Source organism: Corvus hawaiiensis, chromosome 2, assembly GCF_020740725.1.
Source record: "Corvus hawaiiensis isolate bCorHaw1 chromosome 2, bCorHaw1.pri.cur, whole genome shotgun sequence".
NCBI classification, from domain to species: domain Eukaryota; kingdom Metazoa; phylum Chordata; class Aves; order Passeriformes; family Corvidae; genus Corvus; species Corvus hawaiiensis.
This window is the reverse complement of record NC_063214.1, coordinates 94,545,331-94,567,648: the sequence shown is the minus strand read 5'-3', so window position 1 is coordinate 94,567,648 and position 22,318 is coordinate 94,545,331. Positions and strand designations below refer to the sequence as shown.

The following is a 22,318-nucleotide window of genomic DNA, read 5'->3' as shown; positions in this document are numbered from 1 at the left end:
TGCACAAGTTTTTACATTTCCAGTGTGACTCTGTCTCTATTGTGACTTCCCAAGAATCTCAGAAAATAGCTGGTACATTTACATATTATGTATCACCTTGAGCTAGACAACACTCGGGAACCATGAAATCCTTCCAAATGTTGGCAAATACCAGAGTCTTAAAAAAAACTAAACAAAACCCCCAAACTCCAGCCTCCCCTCCTCCTCCCTCCAGCTCTGGCTGCAAATATTTCAAATACATCAAGAAAAAAGTCTCTAGACTTCTTGATGACTTGATTATAAAGATCTCTGCCTCTATCCTTGTCACTGCCTAATTGGTTCTGCCTGGACGGGCCACATATAAGCAGTAAAGAAAATAATGAGGTAATGAGAAAAGTGTTTAGGGCACCTAGGCTGTAAAGCATCAACTTAAATATCACCTATAGTGGCATTATGTAGCACTTTCAATATATACAGCTCTATTCATTGCTGAAATATCCCATGAGGCAGGTATACTTTATATACAGCTACATTTAGGACAAAGAAATTACAGTGTGCAGCTGTTAGGAGACTTGTCTTTGATCAAAAAGGAATTCATTATCAGAGACAAAATTCAACACAAAACTCCTGGTTCCACTGCTCCCACCCACTGTCTCAACAAGAAAACACAAATACTTTTACATTCATAAAATAAGAATCAAAATTATTTTGCTTCAAGTGCTTTTGATGCCTCAAAAGTATTGAAAAAAAATAAATTCATTCCTCAATTTCTTACTCTGCCCATAATTTAAACAAATGAAAACATCCGTCCTTTAATTGTTAACCTTACATATTTGTTATGCAGCAGCATAGGGATTAATAGCATCAGCTCTTGACAGGTTGAGATGGGTAAATTCTTACCTTCATGCTCTGTCAGAGCTGGCCTTTGGAGAGTTGGTTTTCAACCTCACTTTCCTCTGTTAAATGAACAACTCAAACCAGATGGATTGCCTTGAAAGAAATTAATTTATTTTTTCTCTGTGAGACTCATATATTTACTTTCCATTCTTGAAAGAAAAAAACCCTCTAAATAAAAGCAGAAGTCAAAATAACAGAGCACAAGCTGTGATTTATTCAGTCCAGCATCAGAGAATCAGTTCTCCAGTCAGAAGTGAAGATGGATAATTTAGAAACAAATTTGTCCTTTTCATTCAAAGACAAGACAATGAATCAGTATTTGTTTACATACAATCTGTCTTGCTATACTTTGTGTAGAGGAAGTGCTTTCACCCACACATTGCTCCACCTGACCTGTTCTTGTTCAGGTTTCACGTAGAAATGACCTTGACAACATCAATAAGTGGAACTAAACATAGTTTTGTAGTATTTAAATTGTTTCATTAAGACTGTCAATTTTAAAAAAGATACTTTAAAGTTAACCTGCTGAAAAGAAAGAGGATAAAATCCATCACCCATATAGATTTGTTTGGGGTTTTTTTCACTCTTTAGGGCAGCCTTCAGCCCTGCATCTGTGGAGTTAATTACCTTTAGCAGAATTTTGTTATCCACTCACTTTTGTTGTTAAAAATAAAGTCTTCCATCATAAATTAAGACCACCATAAACTGAATCACAGGCCTCAGCTTATGATTATTGCTACCACCAATAATGAAAAAATTCTCTGCTGTACTGGAACAAATCCCACAACCTTTCAAGTTGACTGCATGAATAATCTGTGAAGTCCCCTATTTTAAATTTTTAGAAACATTATCTCCAAGTTTTGAGAGCCTTGAGAATTTGACTGGGAAGTTTCAATTTATTGCAGCCTAAACATGTTTGCAAGACCAGGAATAAGAAGAGTCCTTGTATAAACAGCAGGGAAGAGGTGGCTCCAGGCTGTCTACCTGATACATTCACAAACCTTGCAGCACCTGCTGGTGCATACAGGGGCTAAAGCCCCTTCCACACTGCTTTCCCTCCTCTCCTTCCCTCAGTCATCACCTCTGCTGGGTAATGGCTATTAAATGTCTTTAGACAAGAAGACAATAAAGGCCATAAAGTACTGTCATTGAAGATACAGGAAACACAGTGGAACTAAAGGTCCAGGTACAATTTTGGTCCACTGACCGAAAAATTCAAACCAAGTCAAACTGATTCATTCATAGTATGAAGAGATTTCTATTGCTGATGCTGCCAATGAGCATTTTTCTGTAGTCCTGCTGAGTGGCTCCCAAGTCACTCCCGAGCAGCTGCCCCAAGACAGTGCCGTCACCTTTATAGCTTGAAGTGAATTTTACAATTAGAAGAGATATATTTAACACATCTGCAGATATAAAAACACTTGTACTCAGAGAGGGAGAGACATGCTTTTTGGTAATATTTTAAAAGAAGTGATTTTCTTTGTTTCATGTATTGAAGAATGTACCAGAAAATGCGCCATCTCCCTAAATTCCTCCTACATCTTATAATAAGAGACAAAACCAGTCAGAAAGTAGTTTTGGGGAAATCTGTGAATAATGGTAATACTTAAGTAATTCAGTTCTCTGGAATAGTTTCTGAAGTCTTTTTCATATCTTAGTGAAAACAGTAACAACCACTTTTGCCTATAGATGAGAACTGTGACATTTAAACCAAGATGTGACTCTGACAATTTCCAACTTCCCCTACTTTGGAGGGCACACTTTTGGTATGGACTGAGATTATAGGAGTTGTAATAAGCACACATATTTAGAACATCTTATATAATTTGTAGACTATTTAACATCTATAGCAAAACAAGGTATTTGAAAAAAAAAAATTTAAACCAAGGAAGAAAACACAGCTCTTCTGCAAGATTTCCATCTTTGCAGGATCTGGGGAAAACACAAGAAGTTTTCAGCAACTACTCTGAGATGCAGATGTAAAGGAAAGGACTGGAGCAGAAGCATGTTTTAAAACAGACATTTTCCCAGAGAGACACAGTTCTTTGGATCACAGTATTCTGACATCAGTGCCTGGGGACAGGGGTCAGCAAACCTCCAGAGGTCTATTGGATGGCATCTGTAAAACAGAGTGTAATGCACCCATATTTGGGGCAGGGAGCTGAGCAACAGATGCCTGTATGGTGAAAGCTCCTTTTGCAGGTCAAGTGACAAATGTCACATGAAAGACCTGCAGCAGCATCAGGGCAGAGGATGGTACAACTTCATTTCTTTGCCCACAGCTCCATCCCTGAACATAAGTGTCAAAAAATAAAGACTGTGTCCTCAAAAGTAGTCTAACACAAGAACTGCATTTTTAAAATCTGTATTTCCAAGAGAATCTTATTAGAATTTTATTCTCCAAAGTAAAAGAGTAACAATATTACAAAAATAAAGACAGAAAGATGAATTGGAATAAAACACTTGGGTGGAAACACTAAGCTGTTGCCATGACTAACGGGAACTAATTTATTTACTTATACATCCTTTGTAATCTCATTTTCTCCCTTGTGACAGCCAATGACTCATTGTTTACTGATGAAGAAAGCATACTTTCTGAAATCTGTACCAGGAGGGATCTTCTCTGAACAGTCTGCATTTATCCCACACCCAGAAGTTTCTCTGCAGTGCCCATTCAGTAGGTCCCTGCAGACCCATGAGCACCAACCCTCAGCGTCTCAGGGCAGGGGAAGGAGGAGGAGAGGCACACATACAGGTGCTGCCCATAAGGACTGTTGTGGGCAAATAAGGTAGCTTGGGCTTTCTTTACTTTTCCCACAGGTTTTCCCAGTCTTGGTGGCTCAGGAACATTCTGGGCAGAGAAATGTAACGTTGGCAATGCTGCTGGAAAAGTGGTAAAGGTGATAGTTTGTAGGCAGTTCTGGTGTACTCTGTCTTCTGTATTTCTGGGCTTGACATGTACCAGTTCAGGCAACACTACCAGGAAATACACATGGGGAGTTGTTTGCCTTTTCTTCCCTTTCCCCTCTCATCCTCCTCCCGATGAGCAGAAACTGAAACGGAAATATATTTCCGGATGCTTCTTCAAGTCAGCAGGCAAAATAAAAAGATCTCCCTTGCAGAAAAGAAGAGAAAATCATAATTTTTGACAGATCAACCAGATGCAAGAATCACTGTGGTAATGTGCCAGCCTCTTAGGAATGAGAACTGCTCACTTGTAGGTGTGTCATGTAAAAGGCTGCTACTTTATTGTTGTTGACTTGCTTTTTCCCCTTCCATTGCCTGTCCTTCAAAGAGACTTGCTGGACCTCTCAGAGTGGTTGTTAGCTGGTGGTGTACACCAAACACCACATGGAAGAATGTGGCCCTGAATAGCAGGGTTTTCCCCAAACCACAGCCCTCTCTACCATTTCAGGTGACAATCAGCCACCATCATTTGATGCAGTGGGTTTGTGTCATTCTAGGGTTCTCGTTATTAAAAAGTAACAAAAGTGCTGACAGATAAACATATGAGATCATCAACTCTCCCATTAATTAAAAGGGAGTGTTTCAATAAGAGTAATAATTTACTTAAGTGGCAATGGGATATGAGCCTTGTGGTAGGACTGAGTACAGCAGGGAAGCCTTTGGTGCCAGGAGGTAATGTCAGTCACCTGGGAAATCCTGGGAGCACCCTTGAACAGCAAGGCTAAACTGCTGGAAAACAAACAATGTCCTTTGGTCTAAGCCAGTGCCCCTTTCCAAATCCGTTCCCAAATTCTGCTCATGACTTAGCCATAGGCTTGCCTATGGCAGACCACTTCATGGGCCAGTAGCTCAGATTCTGTGATTACAACATGAGACATAAAAATAAAGTCCTGGATTCAGAAAAGAAAATGGTTCAGCATGGTAATTTCAGGAGGATAAGTCTCATCATTCTTCTTGCTGGAGCTGTGCCCTCATCAAGGAGGAGGTGAAGCCATTGAGAGGGGACAAAGTCCAGCTATGCTGGCATGTGGATGATACCATGGAGCAGATGTTGCTGCCTGCTCCCAGGAGCTTTGAGATATAAAGGCAAGGCTCCAGACCGCCCATCCATAGGAAGCCTCGCATCACTAGGCTCCAGGCTCTGCATGTGGGCTGAAGTAATGCTGTGGAGAGACAACAAAACCCCCCCCAAACTCCTGAACCTGCCAGTGAGCCTTCCTCACTGTGGCTGAGTGGCAATGCTGAGCATCCCCTCCCCCAGTCACTCCATTGGTTTACCTCTTCGGGTGCTTGTGTCACTGTTAACATCTGCTATACTGCAGCAATGAAATAGATTATTGGAAATATTATTAGTTAATCTGGACTCTGGCAGTAGCCTTATTGCTGCTTTTGTGTCACGTAACTGAATTGCAAAAGCATGGAGCTCTGCCCAGCACTGCTCTGAAGGAAGGATGCCCATAACACCTGAAAACCTGATAATTGAAAGATTTTATGCATAAAGATCTTTGAATCTTTGCTTAGATGTAAATTTGGATGGACATATCATTTATCTATCTCTAACCTAAAATACTCCAGGGTGATTGTTCAGCTTGTAAAATATTTAGATGCACACACCCACGCATGGCCCAATTTTTCAAACTAGGTTTGTATAGCTGTATGCCTAATTTGTTTGTGCAACTTCTGTGATTGAATGTTCAGCTAGAAAATGGACAGGCAAATGCTGACATCTATACATACCAGGCTCGCTCCTTCCTCATTTTCAGGTGTAAACAAGATAAATGTTAAATACCGTCTCTTGTCAGACCCCTAGCAGACAGCAGTCTGTGTTGCTTTCTAAAAGAAAGTAGGCCCAGGAACAAACTCTGGTGATCTCACCACTAAATGCATTAAGCATAAAATAAGTAGTTCTATAAATACACACACTAAGGATGTAAGTGGGAACTATTCATAGTGGATGGTCACATTCTTAACCCTAGTCTGTGTCACTTGCCAGATAACTACTGGAACTCCCAAATTTCATTACAAGTACAGCATTATAGTCCAAAACCACTTGAAGATAAACTTTTTGCTTACTGTCAAGGGAAACTTCTGAACTTTATTTACTTCCTAATGCAAAAAGAAAAAAAAAAAAAAAAAAAATTAGCACATTCCTTGAGCACTGGTCAAATTAAACTTCATACAGATTTTGCCCAGTATTGTACAATACTCTTATGGGCTAGCTCGGGGAAGTTCTAAACTTACATTATAGGGACAGATAAAAATAATGTCATAGACACAGTGCATATATAGCTTATATAAAATAATATGGTATTTATGCATCAGTCAGCATTGTGATTCATGTTAAACTATAGCATGAACACTACATCAGTGTAATACAGCTATTAACTATGAGAGATCCTGTGCCTTACAATGCACTCTTGTTCCCCTTCGTGCTTAAGAAGCACAGTTTTCCAAATTGCTCTCTGTAATTTCATAGACGTCATCCTTATGGAATTTCTGCTCTAATGTTCACCTTAATATCTGCAAATTGAATCTCTTCCAGTTGCATGAGATATATATACATACATGTTGTAGGAATCCCCTCCCTCCCCTTGGCATTTTATTTGCCCTCTTCAGCAGTGGGAGTTGTAGAGATGTGATGCAGTATTTCATCAGGGCACAAAACTGTCAGCAGGAAGTATTCTCAACACCCCCTCTGAAAAATCACCTCCTATTTTTCCAGCTCATCACCCAATCCAACTGTGTTGTTGTGGGCACACTTGCTGCAACTCTCACCTAGGGGGATCTGGGATTCACTTCACCCCAAGGAGGCAGCAAATGGAGGAAGCCGTGAGCAAGGGCTGCTGTGCTGTGGTGTCAAGTTATGATGCATTTATGTACTGAAGGGGGTTTGTTTTTAAATAAAGCTACCTGTACCTAATGAGGCCCTGATGGGCCACAGAGGGTGAAGGCAAGTGACTGACTCAGTTCCTGGATCTGGCCCATCACTGTGGCTCAGGGTGTCACACTTCACCCCAGGTGTCCCATCCTCACTAGGGACCCGTGCAGCAGCCCCTGCATGTGGGTGCCCCTTCCCATGGGACTCTGCGTGTCAGGACAAGCAGGACCTGGGGCAGAGATCCAGCTCTGTAGGAGACTGAGCTCTGCTGGGAGGGGAGCAGAGGCCTCGGATCACTTTGCAGCATGGTTGCCAACACACCACAAATGAAAATTAGGCATGTTGCAGCTCTTTTTTAATTTTGCTGTATATAATGGGGCCTCCTAGCATCTTCAGGAGAAATCACTTCCAAATGCCAGAGAGAAGAAAAAGAGCTGCTTTCCTCTTGCGTGGACCACCAGGAAGCTGGCTTTGTTGCTCTAAACGCTGAAAAAAATCACTCTCTCAGAAGCAACAAGCACTTGAGAAAGGGAATCCCTTTTATTTTAGAGGTCTGCTTTGGACCAAGAGGGATTGCACCTCCGTGCATCTCTCTCTTCATTAGCTGGGGAGGGGGAGCTTGCTCCATCATAAACCTCTCCTAAGGACAGGTCTGAAGTGAGACCAGGATAGTGAAGATAACCACGTATCACACAGCCCAGTGATGTTGTCTGCTGCGTCTTTCGCTCAAGGGCCTTAGGTGCCCATACCTTAGATTAGCTGACATAATCCTTAGGTATGATGTTTAGATGCCAATAGCTAGACTGAGTTATTTTTCACTAGGGGAATGTAGTAGGAGGTCTAACATCTAGCTAAATTGTGGCAACGGGCATTTGGACCCTTCAGTTGGACTTACCTCCTGCTCCCAGTTCCTGATTTGGCTGTGAACCAGAGGTGTCATTTTGAGATGTCCAAGGCCTGCCCTCTCCTGCCTGGCTTCCAGCCCTATGCTCTGGAGAGATGTGGGTTTCCTGTAGTTCCTGTCATACAGCTGTTAGTCTCCAGTGCATATCTGCTGTCCCCTGGGGCCATCAGGCCATGCCTATGTGTAAGCAACTGAACAAAGCCCTAAATTGCTACCAATTATAATGGGACTTTTGATGCCTCCATCATTTGTAGGTACCTCCCTGCTTATGTTTGTCTTAAATCAGCAAGATGAGTCTTTCCTTATATTGTTTCCCCATCTTAACGTATTTTTCCATTTTTTTGAGACATGAGAAATGATAGGCAATTCAATATTAATCCCTTCAATATTATGGATTTATTTAGTCAGGGCAGCTAATTTACCAAATGTTGTCTCACATGCTTTTTTATCAACAGCTAAAGTTTTGTCGATGCTTCTTAATTGCCAGCACTCCATCTTCATTTTAGCTTACATAAAATAAAGTTTAAATATAGTTGTGCATCATTCCCATTTCACAGCAATTTATTTCAGTTGCCTCTTTAAAATGGGGTCTGCTTCCTCTTTAGCACAGCACTTGTCTTATCTGATGCCCCTTTGGCTGCCCTTCACTTCTTCTGTTTTCTTGCTAGTTTTATCTCTTCCCAGGAACTTGAGCAGAGCCTGACAAGCAGGATTTCCAAAGGCACACTGCCTGCTTCTTCCTCTATTCTGTTTTCTATTTCAGGGATGGGGAGTAGTGGGGAATGTAGACAGACATGCTGCAATTGTGGTTTCTTTTCGAGTTCCCCAACTTTCTTAGAAACTCATGTTGGTTGGCTTGTTTGTTGATGTATTCCATTGCATCATAGTGACTAGTTTCCTGTACACCTTCCAAATGTTCTTCTGTGCCTCTTACCTCCTGTACTAAACATCTAATCCAAAACTCCTGGTTGTTAGTGAGAGTCTCCTCTACAATGCCTTTTTGGGTTTGCTTACTTGAACTTGAATCATTGTGAATACCAGCATCAAACTTTCCTATTCTTCTCACATACCTAATTCCTCCCCTTGCTGAACAGAAATAAGTCCAGGCTAATATCTTTCTTGACAGAATTCCAGCTGCAGTAAACCCTCAGAAAACCAGAAAATCGCAGATCAATCTTCCTGTCTACAACTGTGTGATACTGTTAAAAAAAAAAAAGAAATATGGGAGTTCAAGAACACATGGAAAGAAATTAGGATATTTTTGATTCAGTTCTTTCAGCATGTGGGGCAGGAGAGGAAAGGCGGAGGGGGAGAGAGAAAAATTGAGTGAGAGGGGAGGGGACGGACGGAAGGAAGGAAGGAAGGAAGGAAGGAAGGAAGTTAAAATGAATGACAAGACTGAGGCACTCTATTACCTGAAACATGATGCAGCTGTGTCTGCAGCTCAGCAATGCCTTGATATTTGCAGTAGCTGTAACTGTCGTACCACTGATATCAGGGTGGGGTGTTCCCTGGTCCCTGTATTCCCAAGCTGTGAGGCTGTCAGTCCTGGGATTGCTCAGATTCTCTTGCTGGGCTCTCATCCCTGGTACCCAGTCTTCATTTTCCTTATATAATAAAATATAATAAACTAACTGCCCATATCCTGCTCCCCTTTTTCTTCATCTGATTGCACCAAATTACATTAGTGCTCTCTATCCCACCTCTGTCTCCTGTGGTGGAGCCTGGATCTGCACAGCCAGCAGCTGCACTGCCCACCTAGGAGAACAGCCATAGGAGCTCCCGCCTGTGCTGGCACCCTTTGGCACCACTGGGAGCTGCAAGGAGAGGCTGGGGTGCTGTAGTGGGGAGGGTGCCCTCCAGATGGGTCACCTCCTCCAGCAGCCATCAGGAAAGGACTAGCACAGCCAAGAGCTGTGCTTCAGGTGGCTTAACACAAGTGCCTCCCATGCTGGAAAAGAAGAAAATTAGAAAGCAGGGAGCCATCAAAACTATAAAAGGTTTCATTCTGGAAGTGCTGGACAGAAGTGGTATGAAGACAAAACGATAGGAAAGCAAGATCTTCCCACAGTAGATCAATCTTGTTGACATAATGGAGATCTTTGCAAAAGGCAAGGGCGCACTTTTCCTACATCAGCCATTGTAGTAGCAAGAGGTCCCTACTGTTCACAGTTAAAAATTGACCTTTTCATCTTTCATTACTACCATGGAGATCAATAATCTCATGCACGAGAGAGACACCAGTAACTGTGGAATGTCCAGGGGACAAAAAAATAATGTTATGGTACTCCACTGTCTGCTGAAACACCTCTTTGTGAGTGTCCCAAAACACCCTGCTTAAATTTCTTCTCCAATGCAGAGATGGTAGAACTCATCATTCATTCTACATAATTAATCAGCAATGATAAGAGCTTGATGAAGCAACATTTGCAGTAATGTAGACTTTAAAAATAGATTCTATAATTTCCTCCATGTTTTCAGTTTCAGTCTACATTCACGCAGGATGTTATGCAAATCCATAATCATATCCTTCCCTCCTGCATACATGCATTCATAGGAAGGCTGGCTGATACACACAGAAACAAAGCACATGTATGCATACAGAAACACACTTGTGTTGAGATGTAGGCATTAATTTTAAATATGCTAACAATATTTATATTATTTTTGTCATTCTTTTCAGGTGTATGATTCTATGTGTGCTTACATACCACTCTGCCATAACACACCATGTAAGCATAGTGGTATCTTTACATTAAGCTGCAGTCATTGCTGATGAGAGACACAGAGTATATATTCAAATGCATCTTCATTACATATGATTATTCAAAAGATTTTTGTTCTCCCTAAGTAGACCTCACAAAACTATTGCTGCAAAGTCAATTTTAGACTGTATTTAATATCCAATACATTTAGACAGAAAAGGGAAAAAAAACAGAGAGGAAAAGAAGGAACAAAATACAAAAATAAGACGGATACTAAAGAGGAGAAAAGAAGATGTAAAATACATGTTCAGTCATTTTCTCTGTGATAAAGATGTGTACAATAAATTTCACCAAAAGAGTCTAGATAATTATAGATACACAGTGTCACATCTGAAACCTCTGTCTCATATGTATATATAAATGTACACACAGAGGATATATATATGCATACACACACATATATGCATATATCTGTATCTTCATACGTGCTTGTATCAATGTACTTATATGAGTGTATATATATGGGGTATATAAATACTACCAAAATTTTTGCAAGGAGACCAGTGAAGCAGACTCCTGACTGTCTGACAGAACTGGGGAGCCAGCTTATGTAATTTCTGCTTCTAGTTTGCTCAAAATACAAAGGACAAATTTCTGCTTTACATGCTGCTTTTGCAAGCAGTGCCTTACAGGCAGATTTACAGAACCACCAACATCAACAACGGCACAGTGGGGATAAGCTCACAGAAATCGCTGACACAACTCTGTAGATAGAAAATGCCCCACGGTGGCCCAAAAAAAATAATCCACCAAACCACCCCAGAAAATTTCTTGCAATTTCTTTCCTCATCATGTACTAATATACACCACTGTCATGTCTTGAAAGAAATTCAGAGCTGTCTATGGCAAAAAGAAGGATAAATTGCTTTATCTCTGCCAGAAGTGGAGCATGCCTTCTGTCATATCCCCAAAGCTGCTCCAGGGAGAGGATTTCCCCACATGGATTCAGGCAATTATTTTACATTGAATGTGAAGCAGGAACATTTCTGTTTCTGTGACTGAGCCTGCCTGGGGGTCCTCTGCTGCTAACAACCAGGATGTGCAGCTCCTGCGAGATGGGTGTTGAGAGCTGAAGTGGCTTTGACAGCCAGTGTCTCACTGGGTTGCTGCCTCTCTCAGGTTCACTCCAGGGACTTCTCCCCATGGGTGGAAAGGTGGCAAGCCACCTTTCATCCAACATCCCAACTGCAGGGTAGCAGAAAATGGGGCACCAGTGGTTTTAGTTCAGACCTTGAGCCCAGCCTGGATATCTTCTTCCTCCAATACAGGAAGAATTCAGTGACTTGGGCTCCTGGGCATCCCTGAGCAGAGAATGCAATCACATTCCACAGAGCTCCTGACTGTGGACTGCAGTGTTACTGAGCTTTCCTTTTCTATTAAAAAAAAACCCAAAAAAAACCAGACAACAAAACCCAACCAAAAAAAACAAAGACCAACCCCCAAACAACCTCCAGAGGTTTTCTGAAAAGCAGTCCTCAGCAGACGTACAGCAAAACTTTTCATGCTGGGCAGTCTGCTGTGCCCCTAGGGGTGGGAATAATCCCTCTGGAAGCACCCCAGGTGCAGACTGGGAGGGAGCCAAGTTCTCCCTTGTGCTGCAGCCACCTGGCAGCTGCTGCTCCCTTCCAGGTATTGCTGAAGGAGTCCCACTGCTGGATCATGGCCACGCTGTGCTGGGCAAGAGGTAAAAACACATTAAAAGATGCTACCCTGGCTGAAAGGTGATTTACTGCAATTGTTACAAGTTAAAGGGCTGATTGCAGGGAAGCATTCTGCATTTTGCTTTGTTTATTGGCAACACTTTCTATAAATTCAATGGGAAAATGAGCAGTGATTCCTTCCACAGAGTGGCCATTGCATTTCTCAGCTCCACACAAACTCCTTGTAAACTCGATGTTTGCAATTAGTGGCTGAGCATGTCCCTTGGTATCTGTGATGACATTGTTAACTGAAAGACAACTGAACTTGAGTCACCAGTCTAGTTTTAATTTAGGACATAGAAAATCTCTTTTCCAAATTATTTGGTTGTATTCATGGACATCAGAGCTTCAAATTTTTTGGAGCACATCCACTGTGAATACTATTTTCTGCAACTTTTATTAGTCTGGAGAATGAACCAGTGCAGAACGTGAGGAAAATAAATCTGGACATGTAAACCTTACCTGAATCCACCCATCTGTAATGGAAATAAATGCTTGGCTGATTCAATTCTACTTAAATTGAAACTTAGACTGATTGCAGGTGTGGCAAATATGATTTATCAATATTAAACATCTGTAAATAGGCATGATCTTCTTCTGAGTTTTTGCATTAATTCGTAGCTTTGAAAAATTGGGAACATTATAAGTTTTTCTATGTTTGCATGCAGTGGCTGAATCTCAACAGGGATTTTTGCCTGAAGTACAGTATCTGACTTCTGCTGCCTTACTTCTAAGTGTAATAATTAGTGTAGTGGTGCATTGAGGGCATTTGGGGCATAGCTCAGGCAGGAAGAGAGAGTTACTCTACTTTCATGCAGTAGAAACAAAACAGATTTGGCAAGCTCTGCAAAGTGATGACAGGGTTGACAATATTACAAGTATTTGTGCATCAAGAAGCCCTGCTCAGCACTTGGCTTTTTCTGAGCACATTCTGCACATATCTGCACAACCTAATCCCACAAAGAAACCGAGTTTTTGATACTCAGTGAAGAGACAGAGAAACTTTTAGGGAGTTTTACTTGTTAAATGGGTGAAAGATACTTGCTCCTGTCTCAAGCCAGGAAGCTTTGCTGAGCAGGGGTTGTGAGCAGCATTGCTAGCAGCAACCATTAGTAAAGGTCAGGGCAAGCAATTTCTAATGCTGAAGGAGATGGAAACAGCTTCCCAAGGAGCGGGATTCTTCAGTGATAGAGATGTGTCTGTGACAACCACGCCAGGCTTTTCTGACATAGAGGTGTCCTGGAACATCTGGAACACCTGGGACTCTGAGAAAAAAAATGGCGGTGTACAGTGAAAGCTTAAAACTCTTATCAGGAGTGGGAATGGCAGGGAATGGCTCAATGAGATGCTCCTGTGGGATACAGCTGTGGGTAAACAGGTGTTCCCCTTGCACTCAGTGTGTGGTCATTTTTGGCCATTCATCAATGAGAAGAGTGATTTCGACTCAGTGAGCTGTCTCTCTGTGCCCAATTCCATCTCAGTGAACCCCTTGACCACGTGTTCTGCTGCCTCTTCAAGGTATGGTACCTGGGGAGGAGCAAGAGCTACCAGGGCTTGAGATGAACAGCACAAGTCACGAAATGCGTGACAATAAAAAATCAACAGGAAGGGAGAAGACCGAGGCTTCAGAAAAAATTATACCACTTAAAACCTGTTTGAAACTCCTGGGGGTAGAAAAAAAGGAATAAAAAAGAGGTTTTACAGTCCTCAGCAGGGGAGCAGAGAGGTTTGTGCTGCTCCTTCGCACAGTGCTGCTCCACTGACACATTGCAGACGTGAGCTCACCTTCAGTTAAGGTCAGCTTCCCAGTGCTTGAAGTTGCTAATCCTGCTGAATAGTCAGGCCCCAAATGAACCATCTCCCGAAGGGAGCTGTCAAGCAGTACTTGCCCACTTAATTGACTAAGACCTATTCCTAGGTTTTTTGCTGGCAATTGATGGATCTAGTAGTTGTCTTTCCCCTACAAGAATAGATCAATTGACAAGAAAACTATTTAATGACAAAGCTTCTAAATGCTTGTCTAAGTTCTCTCTGCATTTTAATAGTGGAGACAAGTTGTTCAATCAAGTATGGCACTGAGTGCCGCAGCGTAGAGCTGAAATGTATCAGCCACTCTGAAGAAAATGCTTCAGGTCATGTTGTGGACAGAACATCCAGAGACACATTTAATGTGACAGGCTTTAGTATCCAATATCTATGAGTTTGGGTTGGAAGCAAGCTTTCAGAGCTGCTCTAAAATGCCAACTGAGCTCCCAAGCACATAGACATATTTGTTGGTTTAACCCCCAAGGGTGCTGTTGTGATTCAAGAAGTGGCAGGAAGGTGCAGATGGGCAGTCCGTGCCTTGCAACAGCCCTATATTTGTCCTCCACTCACTTTTGCCTCCAGGCACTCGGCATTATTTCACATCTCCACAAGGATTTCACTGGTCTTGGCTCAGTTTGGCAATACTTTCTCACAAGCTTTCCATGTTTTCCCTACCTTTACTAGTTGGAAGCACAGCAGCTTGCGGTCCTGCCAAATAGACTTTCTATTTCTAAATCCTTCCTTTTATACATTTAAGAATTTGACAAGGAGGAGATATTACATTAGTCTGGAAAGTTTTCAACCATAATCTGCTAAATTAGTAAACCCATTCATAATGAAACTTGACTGATTTTACACTTTCCATACCTTTTGGGAATGTACCTAACTTGCCAGCACTCAAAGAGGCAGTGCAAACTTTTCGGTTTTTACTTAGACTGTGTAGTACTTTGGTTCAAGGAGAGTCCATCTGACGCCTTGCAGTAATAGCTCACTGAGAGAAGAGGTTGCTCCAGTCTACCTATGGGTGTTCAGAAACAGTGGTGAGAAGGTGAGAATCTATTTTCTCTGGGTTAGGTCCTGCTTCTCTCATTCAAGCCATGTTCTCATTTCAAAACTGAAGTTTTCAGTCTAAGGAGGCTGCCACCCTCATCCAGTTCATGCAGCATAAGAACCCTTTTGTACACCATGTTATGTGTCTGAGTGTTGTGTTATGTGAACTGAGTGAGGAGTTCAGCAGCAACAGAACTGAGCCACAGTACCCTGCCCTTGTTTCAGAGAAATGGCAGAGTAAAAGCAGCCCAGGAGTAAAAGCAGTACAGGAGCAAAATCATACCTCACCCATGGGCTTTTCCTAGCTTCTCCTTGCACCTTCTGTATAAAGCAGGATGTGGTTTTTAGTCCTCCATGTTAATGGGCAGTCTGAACTAAAGACCTTGAAATATAGCCTGCTCCAAAACTGTAAGTGGTTAGAAAGCACAATCTATTGCAGTGGTCTGAAGCATGGCACTCTCCTGCCTTTATCCATCTTTCCCTCTCTATCATCTCTCTCACTGGGGTTTGTTAATAGAACCTGTCTCACCTTTTAACATGCTAGTCAGCATATGATACTGCACTCCTCATACCTATCTAATTGAAAATTAGCATAATTTCCCTGCAAGTTTATCTGACCGAGGAAACCAAACAGTGACTTTCAGATCCTCCATCCGTGTTTCTCATGCAGTACAGGGCAATAACCAGTCCAGAAAGGGCTGCTCTGTCACGACTGATGGGAGGCTCATGCTCCAAGCTGAGCCTGCTGCTGTGCTTCAGCCGCTGTCAAGATTAGAAGCACAGTGAGTATCACTTAATCAGCTTTCTTGCACCAAAGTTTTGTCAGCCACAAGATTCCCTGCAGTTCACCAGCTGTCTCATTATTTACTATGTTTTACAGTAGAAATTTAAGGCTGCCAAAAGACTCACCAGACAACTTCCCATTTTTGTTTGTGTAAAAAACACCTGCAGTTATATTCCCTTAAAGGCCTGAAAATTCGTCTCAAAATTGATTTTGGTTTTGGGGAGGCTTCAGGGAAAAAATATAAACCCACTGCTGGTTTTGAGGTAAAAGAGGGTGAAATAGTAAATAAACTGAGCGAACTACTTACCTAGCATTGACTGAGTGATTTGATCAGCCTTCTTTGGAGGAGAAAAGAGAAAGGAGATGGTTTGAACACATCTAAGAATAAGTAGCCCAGCTGTGTGCAGGCAGATGTGCTCCTCTTCCACCTGCCTTTGAGAATATGCAAAGCACACGCACTCATCCACACCTGTTTATGTAGACACATCCTGACTTTTGAAGCTTCAAATTGGGTATCAAAATAATTCCTTCTGTGCAGAGCAGGTGTTTGCAAAGTTGCATACAGTTCATTTGTGAAAGAGTCATTCTGAAAGTTTGGCAGTGTGCACCAGCCCCACAGAACAGGCTGCAGAGTTGTGACCACTGGTTGACTCTGAGTGCATACAGAAACTTCCTGTGTGTGGCTCACAAGCCTTGTTACTCATTCTGCAGCCATCATTGAGCAAGTCATCTTCTCATGTTCAGGGGAAGTCAAAATGATAGTAATGCTGACAGTAATGCATTAATTAACTGCAATCTACGGGGGCTGCCTGTGAACTTCTGAAGTGTGAGATTTCGTTAGAACGACTGTTTGTGTGCAAAGTTGTAGATGCTCAGATGATTCACCAAGGAAGTGCAAACAGCCTTGTTCAACTCATAGTCATGTTCCCTTCCCGCCCCTGTTGACTGTCATTTTGTGCAAGGACTTCATCTGATGCCTTGAGGCCTCAGTGATTTCAGGTTTCTATCAAGAGTGCTATGTGTAAAGTTGGACCAAAATAGCCACATTTACTAGCCCAAGAGGTCTTTATAATGACACACCTACACTATGACGAGGCAAACGAACATCTACATTCCTGAGAAATTACATTCTTTTGGGCTGCATTTGTTCAACCACACTGTCCCAAATCTTTTACTGGCAATACTGAATGCCTTCCCTTTGAAGTACCTTTTCCATTCACAAGTGCTTAGACACATTGGCAGAGGCGTCACTGGATACAGACACGCACACCAACGACTGGCTAGCAAAGGGTGGAATCCAAAAGTAATTGGAGCCAAGAACTGTGGTCTCTTTACTGCTCCTCCTTTCCACTGGTTTTCAATATTGGATCAATGGGTGTCCTTGCTTTGACATCCTTCAGTATCTGTACTGCAAATACCAATAACCAAACTGTACACAACACTGCTCAGAGAGGTTTGTGAATATGGCATTTAGAAGTAGCTTTTCTTTCTTAACATGATTGTAAGTTTTTATTTCATGTGAACATATTTTTTCTGCTCTTGTATATTATCTAATCCTATTTAGAGTATCTTCCCCCCCCACCCCCCCGAGAATGCCTTGCTCTTCTAGTTGAGCTGATCCTCCACATCCCTTTGCATTTAGAACAGATGAGTAAGATGAATCCTAAAGGCTTTGTCTGCAGTCACTTGCAAGTTGCTTAAACTCTTGGTGCCTTTAATTATCCCAGAAGTGAATGTTGCAACATGACCGCACCACCTGCACAGTTCGGGATCCAGAGCTGTGTTGGCTGCGTGTACGGTAGTCAAAAAGTTTGCTCCACAGCATCATCTACTATGCATACATACATATGTATTTCTGCAAGGCAGGGATTGCTCTATCCAATGCATGCCATGCCATGCTGGAGCTCTCCCAGCTACAAGCTGATATGTCTCCGTGGTGCAACACAGCTTTGATCCCAGAATCACTGTAATTATGTTACACTATTGCTCCCTCTGAACTGCTTAGCTAAGCTGAGAACCCATCTACAAGGTGGTCTGGGTTGGGTGGCATCTTGCTCCCACATCACTGCAGTGCATCAGGTGGTAGTGCAGGTTTGCTCCCAGACGGCTCTAGGCCTGTCAACCTCACTCAGCTGGTCCCACTTGCAAGCTTCCCAGCTGTGGCTGCTTGCCTCTTTCATTTGCTCCACAGCACGGGCACTGCTTGGCTTGTCAACCAGAACTGGATGCCTTCGCTCTGCTATCGGCTGCTCATCTGTGCCTGGGCTGCGGCTCACAGAACAGAGCGAGACCGCAGGGGTGGACGGAGCTGGAAATATCCCTCCTGTGCTGGATGGTGCATTTCCCCCACCACCCAGCCTACCGACTGCTTTTTGCTGTCACCTGGCCCAGTGATGGACATTTAAATTGGAATTTAGAAATCATGAAGGCTGCAAAAGGCATGAGTCTCTGTGGTGGGGAATTGCATGCTGCATAACGGGAGACTATCCTGTTCCTACTCACATCTGCTATGATAATATTTGTTTACTAGTTTAGGCAGAGAAACTGAGCCAAATAAATTGTCATTCTCTCACCCCTGCTTTGAAAAGCTTGCTGTCATGATTATTATCATCAGGACAGCGCCTGAAAATAAACCTGTCGAACACAGGCAGACTATGTGAGGGTGTGTCCAGATAAAGAGGGGGTTGCTTGGATTCAAAATCCCAGACTGGCAAACAGTAGAAGGAATTTGGGGAACTTCAGATGTTCAGCCGAAACATTTTCTGCCTTAAAAAGAGCGGAAGAGAAAGATGTGCAGAGTGCGAAGGGCTACCTTGTAGCTGAGGGTCTCGGGAGCTCTGGCCTCATTTCCTGCCTCTGCTCAGGATTTCCACGTAACCTTGACAAAAGTCAATTCATCTCTCTGTTCCACTGCTCCTCCATCAGTACATGGATTTCCCCTCTCCAGCACTACCCTCTCTCTCTCTCTCTCTCTTTCTCTCTCCTCTATCTGCCTCGTCTGCTGAGACTATAAACTCTGCAAGGTACAGACAACCTCTGATTTCTGATTTCTCTCTGTCTGGATTTGATTGTCTCTGATTTGATTTGTTTCTATTTGTACTGTATCCAGCAACCTCAAGCAGAGCCTATGGATGATACCATAACAAAAGCAAAACACACAGCTGAGTTTTTGAAAGCTTCTGTGTTAAAACAAATATATACAATTCTGAAGTGCTTTGCTTCTGATAAGCCAATAGTAAATTTTTAAAAAATCTGCTTTATCGTAATTGTGTAATGGGATGGCTATAGAGCAAACACTATCTGGCAGTTTCCTGTGGTGTTACTATATGGATTTTTACATAATGTTTTAAAAGTTGTAGGCTCTGTGTTCTGTATTTAAATATTTGAATGAAGTCCTATGCACAGGGACTAAAAACTTGATTTTGCTAGCAGTCAGCAGGTAAAATTCTTGTGTTAGCAATAATCCTGGGCATGTGGCTGTTATCTCCATGAGTTGGATATCAATTGCCTCACAGGTGACAGCCCTCTTCCTGGCAAGGTCCATGTTTCCAGAAAGCCACAAGGTATCAGTCAGAAGTTTCGCATATTTTCTGCATTATTGATGTAGTTTTCTACATGATTGATGTAATTTTGAGTAGCTGGCATTAACGTTAGAAACAAATAAAAGTTTATTCAGAACCTAACGTGAATTGGTAAACAAGGGAGAAAAAATGTGAAAAACCTACTATCTGCATTTTCATCCAGAGGGCTTGTTTTCTATTATCAACAAGCTTCCTAGCAATAAAACTTGATCAGGGAAAGAGAAGATATAAATCAGAGCATATGGGTGCATACACTTGCTGTTGATATTTTATGTGATATTGTTCTGACATATCAGGAGCATTTTCCAGGCAGTAGCTGCTTTATTTAAGGTGAATTTTATAATTATTTCTGCATTCAGGAGAGCTGTCACATTGCCCAGAGATGTATGAAGGGCTCTCACTGTAGCCTGTGCCCCCCCCAGCCAGACCCCTGTGGTGTCTGTTGTAGCTCTGGGCTTCCCCTTGGTGCCAGGACCCCTGCTGTGTGATGGGATCCCACAGGATGCACGGGGCAGGTCTGACCCCCCCAACCTCACATTTCAAGCTGTTTCCCAGCTGACAGGCAGCAGGTACTTTCAGGCTTAACTCCATCAGGATTAGAAAGAGTTTCTTGAGATTTTTATCTCCAAGGGATTTACCCAGAGTCTTTTTTCTCTTATAGTTTATTTAGCCCTGTTTAGGTCTCTTCCTGCTTTCCTCAGGCCCACAAGCAGATGAAGAGCTGAGTTTAAAGCCTTGCATTTATGTTCACTCTCCATTTTTAGCTGGGGAAATAGTTTCTCCATGGAAAAACTACCAAATCCACAACACAGCCAGAGGTGGTAGGCTTGAAACGCCAGGCAGAAATCCCAGGACCGAGACTTGATGGAAACTCCAGAGTCTCTGCTATTCAGCTTTCCTCCAGCTGATAAGAGAAGAGGCTTGGATCTATAGTTAACAGCGGTTTATTACTTCTGTCAGGTGGGAAAGGGAACTAGAGGCTGCCGAGGCTTTCCAGTTCTGGAGAGATAACAATACTATTCACAGACCTCCTGAGCCAATGGCAAGGGCATCTTCACCAAAGCCACTTTATAGAACTTGTTAGGAAAAACCCTTGCATGAACAGCTTAAAGAATGATGTGAGATAAACCAGTCCCTTTTATGTGCTTTATTTATTTATCTATAGATCCAAGGTAAGCATTTGACCAAACCAAGATTTCACATGGCCCAAATTCAGCATCTAAAAACAAGAACAGGTGAGAATCTGCTGGAGCCTCCTTGCCAGGTTCATTATTAAGTACAGACACAGGATAGATAAAAGCATGTTACAGTGCTGAGGCAGTTGGCTACCATAGCACTGAGACACGAGAAGCAGCTAGTGCAAAGCCAGCCTAAGGAGTCAGTGAGGCTCATTTGCAAGGGAAATGCAAATACTGAGCTGATTGCTTTCCCTTAAATGGGAAAGTGTGTTAAATCTGATAAGCGTGCTCTGAGTGTCTCCTAAGCGTGGGCTTGTCTCAGCATTTAGTTTCTGTTCTACAGTGGGTGAGGGAATGTATGCTGTTCTGAAACCCTGCACAGGTGAGGGACAGCAATTATTTCCCTCTACTTCTTCCAATATCTGCATAAATTAACATGTAGATAGCCTTTGTATCTCCAAAGCACTCCGCATATATTAACTAATTAATGCTCACTGTACCCATCTATATTAAAGAAAGAATTATCCTCATTTTGCTAAAGTTGAAATTCAAGTGTGATGATTAAGTGCCTAGGAGTGAATCCAGCTAAGCAGTTTAGTTGGTGAAGTCAAAGGGACTAAAAATTAATCATATGTTTAAGATCTTTGGTGGACTGGGACCTGAGTCTTGCACAATGCTGAGTACCCTGTAGGATCAGGCATGCCCAAAGCCACAGAGGTACCAGACATGAGAATCTGACATGAAATTGCTCTCTAGGAGTTCAGATCTCAGGCCAGTGCCTGAACCCATCATACGCTTTCTAAACAAAACTAAAAATGAGCTGTCTTCTAATAGATATGGTCAGATAAGGCAGAAACCAGAAGACATACTTTGAACAAAAAGATGTTGCCCAAATATACGTGGCATATGTTTCCTTCATCACCACGTTTCTGATAGTGTAATACATGAGTCTGGCACTTCCCAAAATCCCACTTCTCTCCATTGTTACTTTCAGTGCCTGTGGCAGAAAACATGAACAGCTATCTGCCTGTTACATATAGCTCTTGACAAAAATTATTACGTCTCCCCATGCTCATAAAAACAGAGTCTGTTCTTCCGGAGTTTCGAAATCAGTTTTCCTGGCTTCACAGCTGCAACATTGCCAGCCAACAGATCTGACAGTCCTCTCAGGAAGAAATTAATTGTAAAAAGGATTTAGAGGAGCCATGCAGACAGTGGGGTCTGATTACCTTCATTTGCATATTAGTTCTTACAGGCATAAGAATGTTTTTTGGGGCAAATTGTGGAGAGCCTTACCTGAATCTTTAGCAAGTTTTATCAGCTTCAAGTTCAGGAGTAGGCCCAAATCAGACACCCAACAAAAGATATGTGGGATGTTTCCCAGGGCTGCTTGAATATGTCTCCCTTATGGATTTGTTGTGCTTTACTGATACTGCACAAGATTGCAAGGTACGCTCATAAGCAGCCCTCAAATGCTCATATTATATGTTATTTTAATAAGCAAGGGCCTTATTTGGGGACAATTATTAATCAAGACCTGAATGTGTTGAGTGGGGCATTGGGGCATTTTTCTTTTGTAAAGAAATGGCTCTTTTGTTGATATGGAAAATAAGCAGTGAGCTCAAAACCAGGCTGGTCTATTAGCCTAATTGTTTAGCCAAAATTAGGCTAAACAGCTGGTTACACATTGTTGGGATATTAATCAGAGCAAGATAAAAGTGTGTGCAAAAGAAGGGACATGGCTTGTTTGATGGGGTTATTGACTGATTTTGGATTCATTTATGAAAGAGACAGGTGTTGATGGGGATGAGACCGCAGCCATAGAAAAG

General features: G+C 42.3%; 1 long non-coding RNA gene across 3 annotated transcripts; it reads right to left on the bottom strand.

Annotated features, from left to right (window-relative positions):
* Window positions 1-1,017: 1,017 nt before the first annotated feature.
* Window positions 1,018-16,329, bottom strand: LOC125337197. 3 transcript variants are annotated; one of them, XR_007207992.1, is made up of 4 exons: window positions 16,038-16,329; window positions 9,041-9,232; window positions 8,696-8,824; window positions 1,018-3,991 (listed from the first exon to the last, which is right to left on the bottom strand). It is a non-coding gene; the product is annotated as an uncharacterized LOC125337197 (long non-coding RNA). The 3 variants fall into 3 exon arrangements; XR_007207993.1 differs by lacking the exon at window positions 1,018-3,991 and adding an exon at window positions 6,253-7,740; XR_007207991.1 differs by lacking the exon at window positions 1,018-3,991 and having other exon boundaries at window positions 6,253-8,824.
* Window positions 16,330-22,318: the final 5,989 nt, after the last annotated feature.